Genomic DNA, 14,118 nt, shown 5'->3' on the forward strand with positions numbered 1-14,118 from the left:
TTTAATTTATGTGCATTGGTATGAGGGTGTCAGATCTTGGAGTTACAGACAGTTGTGAGCTGCCATGTGGGTGCTGGGAATTGAACCCGGGACCTTTGGAAGAGCAGACAGTGCTCTTAACCACTGAGCCAACTCTCCAGCCCCTATTCATTTATTTTTATGTGTATGAGTGCTCTATCTGCATGTACACTTGAATACCAGAAGAGGGCACCAGATCTCATTATAGCTGGTTGTGAGCCACCATGTGGTTGCTGGGAATTGAACTCAGGACCTTTGGAAGAGCAGGCAGTGCTCTTAACCTCTGAGCCATGTCTCCTGCTCCCCTGTATTAACTCTTAAGGGCAGGCACAGTGGCATGCTTCTCTACTCAGAGTTAGACTTTATTTGACTGGAAGACACTAGCTTTCCCTTAATGGTGCATCAACGCTACTCTACTGCTTCTTCCTGTGAAGAATCATTTAGGAACCAGAGCAAAGATTAGAGCCCTCAAATATTCCTGATATTTGACATTTGACATTTCTGAACACTGAGAAAGGAATAAGGGAGGACTAAGACAAAACCAGTAAAAATAAACTTAGAGTCATTTGAGCAGAGGATAGATAAAGTCCAGGCGTGGTTTTTATACAGAAGATCCAGGCAGAAAAGCCACCCCACTGTCCGCACTCGGTTTTGGGAGGATGTGACTGGTCCACTAGGTGTTTCTGTGTTAGTACTGATGGATGGATAGGCTGTCAGAAGGAGAACAGAGGTGCTGCAGGCTGCCCTGGTTATGTAACAGCCATGCCGAGCCTTCTGCCCTGGCCACCTGTGTTCATGTGCTCTCAGGCCACAGAGGTCAAATTCGGAGCTTCCGAGGACAGCCAGCCTCCTGGGTCCTCGTGGCACCGCTGCCGAGTGTTGAAATGACAGGCTGTGCCTGGGATAAGAAGTGCAGGTCGCTGGTGAAAGGGAGTGAGCGGGGCAGGCCTCCCGGTGCAGTAGTGTGGAGAGTGGTCTGTCTGTCTGTCTGTCTGTCTGTCTGTCTGTCTGTCTATCTGTCTGTCTCATCTCTGAACATCTCTCAGTGCTCTTACTGAACTCGTATATATGGAGTGACTGGTGGAAACCACAGAATTACGTGGCCGTGCTGTCAGACGTGGACAGATGTGTCGTTCTCACCCACTCTTTTCTGTCCACATGTGGAACGCTTTAGGGTTTGCTGAGCTTTGAGGATCTGGCCGTGCACTTCACCCAGGACGAGTGGGATTTGCTGGATCCTTCTCAGAGGAGTCTGTACGGAGATGTGATGCTGGAGACCTGCAGGAACCTCACTGCCATAGGTGAGGTAGCCTCTTGCTGTCCCTGTCACTACCATAGGTGAGGTAGCCTCTCGCTGTCCCCTGTCACTACCATAGGTGAGGTAGCCTCTCGCTGTCCCTGTCACTGCCATAGGTGAGGTAGCCTCTCGCTGTCCCCTGTCACTGCCATAGGTGAGGTAGCCTCTCACTGTCCCCATCAATGCCATAGGTGAGGTAGCCTCTCGCTGTCCCCTGTCACTGCCATAGGTGAGGTAGCCTCTCGCTGTCCCCTGTCACTGCCATAGGTGAGGTAGCCTCTCGCTGTCCCCTGTCACTGCCATAGGTGAGGTAGCCTCTCGCTGTCCCCTGTCACTACCATAGGTGAGGTAGCCTCTCGCTGTCTCCTGTCACTACCATAGGTGAGGTAGCCTCTCGCTGTCTCCTGTCACTACCATAGGTGAGGTAGCCTCTCGCTGTCCCCTGTCACTGCCATAGGTGAGGTAGCCTCTCGCTGTCCCCTGTCACTACCATAGGTGAGGTATCCTCTCGCTGTCCCCTGTCACTACCATAGGTGAGGTAGCCTCTCGCTGTCCCCTGTCACTACCATAGGTGAGGTAGCCTCTCGCTGTCCCCTGTCACTGCCATAGGTGAGGTAGCCTCTCGCTGTCCCCTGTCACTGCCATAGGTGAGGTAGCCTCTCGCTGTCCCCTGTCACTGCCATAGGTGAGGTAGCCTCTCGCTGTCCCCTGTCACTGCCATAGGTGAGGTAGCCTCTCGCTGTCCCCTGTCACTACCATAGGTGAGGTAGCCTCTCGCTGTCCCCTGTCACTGCCATAGGTGAGGTAGCCTCTCGCTGTCCCCTGTCACTACCATAGGTGAGGTATCCTCTCGCTGTCCCCTGTCACTGCCATAGGTGAGGTAGCCTCTCGCTGTCCCCGTCACTGCCATAGGTGAGGTAGCCTCTCGCTGTCCCCTGTCACTGCCATAGGTGAGGTAGCCTCTCGCTGTCCCCGTCACTGCCATAGGTGAGGTAGCCTCTCGCTGTCCCCTGTCACTGCCATAGGTGAGGTAGCCTCTCGCTGTCCCCTGTCACTGCCATAGGTGAGGTAGCCTCTCGCTGTCCCCTGTCACTGCCATAGGTGAGGTAGCCTCTCGCTGTCCCCTGTCACTGCCATAGGTGAGGTAGCCTCTCGCTGTCCCCTGTCACTGCCATAGGTGAGGTAGCCTCTCGCTGTCCCCTGTCACTACCATAGGTGAGGTAGCCTCTCGCTGTCTCCTGTCACTACCATAGGTGAGGTAGCCTCTCGCTGTCCCCTGTCACTGCCATAGGTGAGGTAGCCTCTCGCTGTCCCCTGTCACTGCCATAGGTGAGGTAGCCTCTCGCTGTCCCCTGTCACTGCCATAGGTGAGGTAGCCTCTCGCTGTCTCCTGTCACTGCCATAGGTGAGGTAGCCTCTCGCTGTCCCCTGTCACTGCCATAGGTGAGGTAGCCTCTCGCTGTCCGCTGTCACTGCCATAGGTGAGGTATCCTCTCGCTGTCCCCTGTCACTGCCATAGGTGAGGTAGCCTCTCGCTGTCCCCTGTCACTACCATAGGTGAGGTAGCCTCTCGCTGTCCCCTGTCACTGCCATAGGTGAGGTATCCTCTCGCTGTCCCCTGTCACTGCCATAGGTGAGGTAGCCTCTCGCTGTCCCCTGTCACTGCCATAGGTGAGGTAGCCTCTCGCTGTCCCCTGTCACTACCATAGGTGAGGTAGCCTCTCGCTGTCCCCTGTCACTACCATAGGTGAGGTATCCTCTCGCTGTCCCCTGTCACTGCCATAGGTGAGGTAGCCTCTCGCTGTCCCCGTCACTGCCATAGGTGAGGTAGCCTCTCGCTGTCCCCTGTCACTGCCATAGGTGAGGTATCCTCTCGCTGTCCCCTGTCACTGCCATAGGTGAGGTAGCCTCTCGCTGTCCCCGTCACTGCCATAGGTGAGGTAGCCTCTCGCTGTCCCCTGTCACTGCCATAGGTGAGGTAGCCTCTCGCTGTCCCCTGTCACTGCCATAGGTGAGGTAGCCTCTCGCTGTCCCCTGTCACTGCCATAGGTGAGGTATCCTCTCGCTGTCCCCTGTCACTGCCATAGGTGAGGTAGCCTCTCGCTGTCCCCGGTTACTGCCATAGGTGAGGTAGCCTCTCGCTGTCCCCTGTCACTGCCATAGGTGAGGTAGCCTCTCGCTGTCCCCTGTCACTACCATATAGGTGAGGTAGCCTCTCGCTGTCCCCTGTCACTGCCATAGGTGAGGTAGCCTCTCGCTGTCCCCTGTCACTACCATATAGGTGAGGTAGCCTCTCGCTGTCCCCGTCACTGCCATAGGTGAGGTAGCCTCTCGCTGTCCCCTGTCACTGCCATAGGTGAGGTAGCCTCTCGCTGTCCCCTGTCACTGCCATAGGTGAGGGTAGCCTCTCGCTGTCCCCTGTCACTGCCATAGGTAAGGGAGCCTCTCGCTGTCCCCTGTCACTGTACACTAGAGGACACATGTCTCTGGTTATGGATGGTCGCTGCGATTTGGATGTGGAAAGGGAAGAATGGTGAGGAAACTAGGTGTAGTCACAGCGCGCGTGGTAGTAATTCACCACACACTGTGGGACTGTGTTTCAGGGTACGAGTGGGAAGACGAGGCCACTGAAGACGATGATGAAGATCCGGGAGTAAATCTAAGGTAATTTGCATGCACAAGTGGGAGCAAAAGCAGATACCCCTTGAAATTTTAATGTGCTATGAAAGTTTAAGAACTAACAAAACAAATAAGTCCAACTTCAAATTCATTCATCAGTAGATTTTTTTTTCCATTACTTTATTCACCTACCGTATTTTCTGGCGTATAAGACAACTTTTTAACCCTAAAGAGTCTGTGCTAAAGTGAGGGGTCGTCTTATGTGCTGAGTACTTACCTGCAGCCTGCTTCCCTTTCCTGTACCTCCAGGAGGAGGAGAACGTGAGCGTGGGCTGGCTCTCCACCAGAACCCGCCCACTTTTGGGTTGAGTGTGGAATGCACCTTAAAGGGGCAGTGTAGGCTGGCACTGGCTGCTGGCATTTAATAGAGCATCTGGGTGTCTGTGCCCTGCCTGCAAATAGACACATGCCCGAGTCTGCTGCACAGGGGAGTGACTGAGGCCACTCTGGGACATAGTGTGGCTGCTCATTCATGCTGACCCTCTGCTGAGATTTCAGTAGTTGGGAGCGTGTGGTGTTTATTATCCCTGGATGGATTGTATAATAAAATATACGGTATATTATGTGAAGGCTTAAGAGAGGACATTTTATATAGAAAGGGAAATTCCATATGTTAAACAAAAGCTTGCTTCATATAGTCGCCGTATGTCCAACAGTCAGAACCCCATCATGGCCGCACCAGCCAGAAGAAGGAAATATGAAGCCAGTTTCAAACTCAAAGTTGTAAACTTTGCCATGGAGCATAATAACTGCGCTGCTGCGAGACAATATGGAGTGACAGAAAAGATGGTCCGTGACTGGAAAGCAAATGAAAAAACATTAAAGAGTATGCCGAGGGGTAAGTGTGCGTTAAGAAGAGGCACCCCACATTGGCCGGAACTCGAAAAACAAGTAGCAGACATGGTGAATGAGCATCGTCAAAACGGTTACGTCGTGACCCGAAATCAGATCCGTCTGTTTGCACTTCAGTGGGCCAGATCTAACCCCGACCGCAGCAGCAGATTTAAGGCCACTGTGTCCTGGTGCACTAGATTCATGGGAAGGCATAATATGGTACTGAGGCAAAAGAAGAAAACTGCCCCAAAATTACCTGCAGATCTTGATAGCAAAGTAAATAGTTTCCATCGGTACATAATACGACAGCGCACTAAACATGGCTATGCGTTAAGCAGTATTGGAAATATGGATGAAACTCCAATGAATTTTCATATGGTTGGAAATAAAACTGTCTGTCAAAAAGGTAAAATGACAACAGGGCGGGAGAAGTCCAGTTTCACAGTCGTGCTAGGATGCACAGCTGACGGCGCCAAACTGAGACCAATGATTATTTTTAAGAGAAAAACAATGCCGAAGCTCGCGTTCCCCGCTGGCTGCTTTGTGCACGTGAATGAAAAGGGCTGGATGGACGAGGAGGGCCTGGGGCTGTGGCTTGACAACGTGTGGAGCAGGCGGCCAGGCGGGCTCATTCAGCAGCGCAGCCTCCTGGTGTGGGACATGTTCAGGGCGCACCTAACTCCCCGCACCAAGGAAAGGCTGGCGAGACTGAAGACAGACGCCGCCGTCGTTCCTGCGGGGTTGACGTCGCTCGTGCATCCGCTGGATGTGTGCCTAAACAGGCCGTTTAAGGACCGCATTCGCGACCAGTGGAACGAATGGATGGTCAGCGGCGAAAAGTCCTTCACAAAAGGAGGAAACATGCGCGCTCCACAGCTGGATGTTCTGTGCAAGTTTGTCATAAAAGCCTGGGATGGTATTGATGCAGAAACAGTAATCAGGTCTTTCAAGAAATGTGGAATATCAAATCCACTGGATGGTGTGGAAGATGACTACACAGAGGAAGAGGAAGAGGAAGCTGAGACGTCACCATCTGATACGGAGTTCGATCCGTACGATGACTGCCTGACAGATGTACCACAAGATGTCATCGATGTACTTATGACATCAGATGATGAACAGGAGGATTTTGAAGGCTTTTAAAGGGAAACTGTCATGCTAGCTAAATCTGTAAAAATACTGTCGCTTGCGGTTATAACGGGCATTGCTAACTCGCCAGGGACTTGCCAGGCATTTGTTTTCTCTCTATTTTTTTTTTCCTTCTATCATCATCAGTTCCAGTGGGTTGACAGCTTAGAAAACAAACAGCATGACAGCTCCCGTGGGTTTATTGTCTTATCCTTCCATTCAGCTTTAAAGTGAATTAGGAAAAATTTAAGGTACTGATTTATGTTTACATGTTTGATGATGAACAGCCTTAATGTTTATAAGTGACAGGGTTTTTTTTTTGTTTTTTGTTTGTTTGTTTGTTTTTGTTTGCTAAGCTGGTACATGTCATAAGCATTTGAATTAAAATTACCATATTGGAATCAAGTCTGATTTTTTAAATTTTTATTTGGTGTGCATTGGAAGAGGGGTAGTCTTATACGGTGATTATATTCCAAACAGAAAAGATGGGGGTTGTTGTTTTATATGCCGGAAAATACGGTAGTCACTTACAGCCTGATGGCAGCCCCTTTCTTCCTTCCAAGTTCCACCCTCATGTCCCCTCCCTCCACTTTCCCTTCCCCTTCTCAGAGAAGAGGAGGCCCACCATGGGTACCAACTACCCTGGTACATCAAGTTGCAGTAGGTCTAAGCACATCTCTCTCACTGAGGCAGGTAAGGCAGGAGTCTGGGATCCAAAGGCAGGCAGCAGAGTCAGGGACAGCCCTGGCTCCCGCATGAAGAACAAGCTGCACACGTGCTACATGCGTGTAGGGTCCCCAGGTTAGCTCACTCTGCAGGTCTTGTGGAGTCCTTGACCCCTCTGGCTCCCTCAGTCCTTCCTCCCACTCTTCTACAAAACTCTCTGTGCTTGTACTGTTGCTTGGCTGTGGGTCTCTGCCTCTGTTTCCATCAGACAGTTTCTTTATCCATTCTTTGGTTGAGGGACATCTAGGTTGTTTCCGGCTTCTGGCTAGTACCAATAAATCATTCGCAGTGAACATAACTGAGCAGATGTCCTTGTTGTGTGGTGGAGCATCTTTTGGGTGTATGCTCAGGAGTGGTATAGCTGGGTCTTCAGGTAGAACTATTCCAAATTTCCTGTGAAGCTGCCAGATTGAGTAGAACATTTGTATTCCAAATGTATACCTTCTTATAAGATACAGATCTTGCATAGTCCTTTGGAACCAATTCTGAGACACTGCATTAACAAATGCCACCATCTCGATCCTAGGCCTGTGGGAACCATGTTCTGGACACATCAGTCCACTTACCGAGAGACCTTTCATGTGAAGGCACACATTCTGCTTGTTTGGGGTGGCAGGCTGTCCAGGATGGCCTAATAGGCCCACAGCGGTAGAACAACGGTCACTAATACGCTCGTCACTCCTCACGGGAGTTACATTTACAGGCTTGATGATACTGACGGAGGTCGTCAGGGTAGAGCAACCGTACCCACACGCCAGTCTCCATATGAGCAGCAGTGTGGGGGGAGGAATTTTCACGTGTCTTTCATCTTTTACCAGGCACATCATATCTCACCCTGAGTACACCCAGCACGAACTTGAGGAACCCGAAGAGAAGCCACGTGACTCTGATAATCCCCCGAGTACGGAAGGCTGCGCGGAAACGCAGGCCTCGAGCGGCCCTTCGGTGTGCGAGGTGTGTCTGAAGACCTTCGGACTCTATCACCTGACTTACAACGGGCATCACGGCTATGACTACAAGGAGCTAGCAGGCGGCCAGGCTGAGGAGACCGACTGTGAAGGTAATCAGTGCGACAAAGGTTCCCTTCAGAAAGAGAAAATTGCTGCTGGAAAGAAACTTTATGCGTGTCAAGAGTGCGGCAAAGCCTTTCGCTATCCTAGCGCCCTTCAGTTACACGAAAGGATCCATACTGGAGAAAAGCCCTATGAGTGCAAAGACTGCGGGAAAGCCTTCCGGGGCCTGAGCGCCCTTCATTTGCACGAAAGAATCCACACTGGGGAGAAACCCTACGAGTGCAAACAGTGCGGCAGAGCCTTCACGTATCTCAGCGCCCTTCAGTTACACGAAAGAATTCATACCGAGGAGAGGCCGTGCGAGTGTAAGCAGTGCGGGAAAACCTTCCGGTACAGCAGAGCCCTCAAGTTACACGAGCGGATCCACACGGGAGAGAAGCCCTACGAGTGCAAACAGTGCGGGAAGTTCTTCAGAAGTCACAGGACCCTCAAGTTGCACAAGAGGATCCACACCGGGGAGAAGCCCTACGAGTGTAAGGACTGCGGCAAAGCCTTCAGGTGGCTCACGTCCCGCAAGCTCCACGAGAAGATCCACACGGGGGAGAAGCCCTATAAATGCCAAGACTGCGGGAAAGCCTTCCGCTGTCAGGCGTCCTTCCACAGGCATAAAATAACCCACGGCGGGGAGACCTTGTACGAGTGCAAAGAGTGCGGGAAGTCCTTCATTTACCCCTCTCTACTTCAGGTGCACGAGAGGACGCACACCGGCGAGAAGCCGTACGAGTGCAAGCTGTGCGGGAAAGCCTTCAGGTGCCAGTCCTCGCTTCGGCTGCACGAGAGGACGCACACGGGCGAGAAGCCGTACGGGTGTAAGCACTGCGGCAAGGCCTTTTCAAGCTACAATTATCTTCGCTTTCACGAAAGGAGCCACACCGGAGAGAAGCCGTACGAGTGCAAAGAGTGTGGTAAAACCTTCACACACCGCTCTTACCTTCGATCCCACGAGAGAAGGCACACCGGGGAGAAGCCGTATCAGTGCGCGCAGTGTGGCAGGTCCTTCAGCCGGCACAGTTCCTTTAAGAGACATCAGTCCGTCCACGGAGTGGAAAGCCCGTACGATTGTCAGCAATATCTAATTCCTTTATCCCCGTTTTCTTCAAAGGAATAATGAACGAACGGATCCTGGCAGCAAGCCCTTTGAATGTAAACAGTGTTGTAAAAACTCCACCCCCCACCCCCCTGCACAGAACCGTGCAAAGACTCAGGATGGGGGTGAGCCTTTTCTATGTAAACTGCAGAGCACACCCTTCAGGGTCACAGTGTCCTTCTGGGCCAGGTGTGTGTTTGTTACCAATGTGGTAAGTGTCACTGTCTCACTTCCTTTACGAAGTAAGTTAACCCATGCTGGGCAAATGCCCCGTGACTATGCAGGATATTGGCTAATCTTCCTTTTATCCCTGTTTGCCTTAAAGTCATGAAAGAATACATCGTGGTGAAAGGGGAACAGCCATGTGACTATAAACAATACGGGAAAGCATCATGAGTGAGGTCACGTGTTGGACAGGCAATGTGAATGTAAGGCGTGTTAAAGCCTTTCATCCCACTGCTCCCTTAGATTCCATGAACGAACTCCTAAGTGGAAACAAAGCTGTGAAGCCGTCAGGGTCACAGTTCTCCCAGACACTTAGGGTGATGGTGATGGCTGGCGGGCAGTTGTGTCAGTGGAAGGAGTGTGGGGACTTAGTGGTTTCCGGGAGCTGGACTTTTCCTTCCCAGTGGCTGCCCATGATTGGCTCGTGCCCTTGTAAATAGCCCCCAGGGAAACTCGGTGATCCCTCAAGCCACACTTGGGTGGAGTCATTCTTTGTCCCTGTCGTTGGTGCCCTGTCTGGGGCGAACAGACCCTTCATAGTATCTTCAGGCGAAGGTCACACCATAGGGACTTGGAGAGTCAGGCTGTGTTTACATCAGTGTGAAACCCCGAGAAGAGGGGAGGTGTGGTTAACGTGCCGTGGTTCTGCGTCGGGTGGGCCTGGTTTGCTTTGGTTGTCAACTTGATACACTCTGAAGTCCCCCGGGAAAGGAGTCTCACCGCTGATTTATCTGGGTTAGCGTTGCCTTGGCACAGCTGTGAGGGACTTTTCCTACCGGTGTTGTTTGAGGTATGAAAAGCCATCCTATATGCTGCAGCGCTGTTGTGTGGACCTTATAAACAAGACACAGGAGCTCAGCGCCGAGCGTCCTTGCCGTCTGCCTTGGGACTATGTCTGCAGTGTGACTTGCTGTGTCAAGCTCCTGCCACCGTGACTGGCCCACAGTGACGGATTGTACCCAGGATCTGTGAGCTGCAATAAACCTTTTTTCTCCGAGTTACTTTTGTCAAGGTCTTTTCTCACAGCCGCGGGAGTGAAGCTAAGCGTGCCCGGACCTGCGCACAGCACAACCAGAGGCGAGTTTGGTAGGAGCACTTGCCTTGCCTCTGATGTGAGTGGTGCCAAGCCACCGAGGAGCTACTTTCTGAGGGTGCAGCATCCACGGCAGTTAAGCCTAACATGCCTCTTTACTAAGTGCCATGGCCGGGCATGCCTTCCTGCTGCCCTGCCAGCTTCACCGTCCCCGGGTGCAACTTCTACGTAGTGCAGCACACACATCTGGGAAAGATGAGACGGGCCACATGTGGGGACACTTCCCCGTATAGCTGAAAAGGCCAAAGAACCTTTTTTGGGGGGAGGGGAGGGTTTGAGACAGGATTTTTCTATGTAGTCTTGGCTGTCCTAGACTCATTTTGTAGGCCAGGCTGTTTACAGAAAAAGCCGTTCCCCAGATCCCAAACCTGGAACCCAGGAGAAGAATTAACAAGGAGGAAGTGAGGTCAGAGGCAAGGCAAGTGGCTGTTGGATGCTGCGCCCTGAATAAGACGTAAGGCTCACACTAAGGGTTCAGGCCACTGGTTGAGCAGATGGAAACAGTGGAAGAGCTGGGCGAACAAGTGAAGTGTTTCTGGCCTCGAACTCACAGCGACCCACCCGCCTCTGCCTCCCGAGTGCTGGGACTAAAGGCGTGCGTCACCACCGCCCGGCTCCAGTCCTGAGTCTTACTCTCTCCTGATAAGCTATATTCCTTCCGCTGCCACCCAGACTGACCCCCCCCCCCACCCCCGTTTTGTTTCCTTCCAAAACCTGTTACCAGAGTTCTCCAGAACAGTCTCTGGCTGAGGAACACTGCCTTCCTTGCACTGTTCTTCCTTGTGAAACCTACTTCCAAACCAAGCTCCCTGCTCCAGTCCCGCCAGGACAGTCAGGTTCCGTTTCTTTGTGCTGTGTCTGCTTTTCCCACCCTGATACATGGGCAGTTATGGCTGCTACCCGCCCCCCCCAGAAGTCCTGTGGACACTAACACTCAGACAACCGTTCCCCTCCTGTGTGATGCTTGGCCCAGCCCCATATCCGGGGATCTCCTGTGGAGGCAGAAACACACCATAGGTTCACTTAAAAAAAAAAAAGGTGTCTGGGCTGGGCGGTGGTGGCACATGCCTTTAATCCCAGCACTTGGGAGGCAGAGGCAGGTGGATCTCCATGAGTTCGAGTTCGAGGCCAGCCTCAACTACAGAGGGAGTTCCAGGACAGCCCTGTCTGGAAAAACAAAACAAAACAAAAAGAGTCTCAGGGTTTTATAACTCTTATAAAAAAAAACATTTAACTGGGGCTGGCTTACAGTTTCAGGGGTTTAGTCCACTGTTATCATGGCGGGGAGGACAGAGGCGTGTAGGACACACGGTGCTGCAGAAGGAGCTGACAGCTCCACATCCTCAGTCACAGGCAGCAGGCCCTGCTGAGACTGGGAGCCACTGAGCTTGCTCTTGAGCTTCCGAGACCTCAAAGCCCACCCTCTAGTGACACACTTCCTCCAACAAAGCCACACCCACTCCAACAAAGCCACACCCACTCTAACAAGGCCACACCAACCCCCCAAACCACAACAAAAAGTCAAAGCTTTTTTTTTTAAGGTTCTAATTTTATTTAAACTAAAGAAATCTATATATGTAGCTAGGTGTACATATGGTGTTTACATGTGTTTATATGCTGTTTACATGTGTTTGTAGTTACATGGGATCAAAATGGTATATAAGCAGATGGTCATATTAATTAAAACTCCCAGTTTTATCCTCATTACTTTTCTGTTTTGTTTTGTTTTGTTTTTGAGATAGGATTTCTCCGTGTAGTCTTGAACTTACTTTGTAGACCAGGCTGGCCTCGAACTCACAGCGATCCACCTGCCTCTGCCTCCCCGAGTGCTGGGATTAAAGGCGTGCGCCACCACACCACACCCGGCTACCTCATTACTTTTCATTCACAGTAACTAAAGTTAAGAATAGCCAGACAAGCATTCAGAAGTTACTTGGCTGATTACTGTCTCAGCTCTCATCCAGTATGTATTCTGAAAACATTTCCATTGCCTGGAAAGGTCGAGTGGTGCTAGGACACATCGGCTTCTGCTCCGACAGTCCCGTCACCCTCACAGGCGATTGCTGTCATCTGGGAGCTGATCCCCGAGGCTCTGCTATTCCTGGAACTGGGGGGGGGGGGGGGGAACGGGACGCTGAACCCTGTGCTTTCAGCTTTCTTACACAAAGTAATTTAATTTCTACTACTGTCATCAACTTTTGAATTGAAAAACATGATCATAAATCAGGTTTATTTTAAGAAAATATATCCCTGCCAAGCTCCAAGCGCCACATCACAGTGGATTTTTAAAGCATGACTTATTGGTCAATACTGGGGTGATTAATCTGTCCATTCTTGGAGGCCAAATCAGTGTGGCCAAAGGGCCTAAATGGGACAGTATTTTGACCTTTATCTTCCAAGGTCAACTAGGTCTTAGGGACAATGGGGCATCTCAAAAAAGTGTACAGCTATGGTGAGTCACCTGTCCTCTTGTATACAGAGGCTCTGGAGATCCATGAGGGACTTGCCAGTGTACACTATAGAAGAGAGTCAACATAGGGGCGTACTCTCTGTGCTTTCAAGGACTCCATGGCCAAGGAGGCCTCTAAAACCGTGGAACAACTGGGCAAAGAAAAAACCAGAGGAGCAAGGGGTTCCTCTCAAGCCCCGGTGACCGCTGAGTACCTGACCTGCCGTTCGCATTGAGAAAGTAAAAGCATGGGCTGGAGAGATGGCTCAGCAGTTAAGAGCACTGACTGCTCTTCCAGAGGACCCGGGTTCGATTCCCAGCACCCACATGGCAGCTCACAACTGTCTACAGCTCCAAGATCTGACACCCACAGACATACATGCAGGCAAAACACCAATGCACATAAAATAAAAATAATAAATCTTTAAAAAAAAAAAAAAGAGAAAGTGAGAGCTGGGCCAGCTTCAGGGTGTTGAATGCCAGGCAGAAAAGGATAATCAACATTAAGACCTTGATGGTATTAGACACACAATGAGTCAGGCTTTTCCAAGGCTATTCTGTATGGGTAACAACAGGGTGTCAGATGGTGTACTAACAGCTACCCCACTAATTAAAGGACGTTCATGCTTCCCCTAAACAGATGCGCTGCTCTTGCTACAATATGATCCTACTCTTGCCTCCTTTGCCTTCCAAGGCCCCCCCCCAAAAAAAAATCAGAATAAGACAGTGCCAAACGCTACCATCCTATTCATGAAGAACCCTGGATCATCAGAGTGAAGACTGGGTGAAATCTATTACACTTGCCACATCTTCGATCCCAGGTCATTCATCTCTTGACCTTGTCTATTCAACTGCTGTCTTGATTTTATCTAGCTTATACCCATCCGTGCTCAAATGGTCCTGGCACATCGAAGTTCCCTTACCTGTGTCTCCTTAATCACCCTCCAGCTGGGCGTGGTGGCACACGCCTTTAATCCCAGCACTCTGGAGGCAGAGGCAAGGGGATCGCTGTGAGTTCAAGGCCAGCCTGGTCTACAAAGCGAGTCCAGGACAACCAAGGCTACACAGAGAAACCCTGTCTCAAAAAAATAAATAAATAAATAAATAAATAAATAAAAAACCCCAACCAAACAAAAGCAAAACAAAACAAAATTACCCTCCGATGCTTGAGAGTGAAAACCCTAAACTCTACTATGGCCCCCAATGTCAGCATGAAGCAGCCAGAGTCACTTGGCATCTGTCTTCAAAATGATTGTAGGGTCTCAACTTTCAAGGGGGATAATATTAGGTAGTTAGATAGTAGCAGGCTTGGGGGCCATTGAACAGGGATCACTACCCCCCCACACTACAGTGTCTTTCTTTGAAATTTCCGATCCCTTCGTGAGGGATGGGTGTGCTGGCATATAGGTTTTTTAAAAAAAGATTTATTTATTACTATGTATACAGTGCTCTGCCTGCATGCACACCTGAAGAAGAGGGCATCAGATCACATTATAGATGGTTGTGAGC

This window comes from Acomys minous (genome assembly GCF_964271855.1).
Source record: "Acomys minous genome assembly, chromosome: 15".
NCBI classification, from domain to species: Eukaryota; Metazoa; Chordata; class Mammalia; order Rodentia; family Muridae; genus Acomys; species Acomys minous.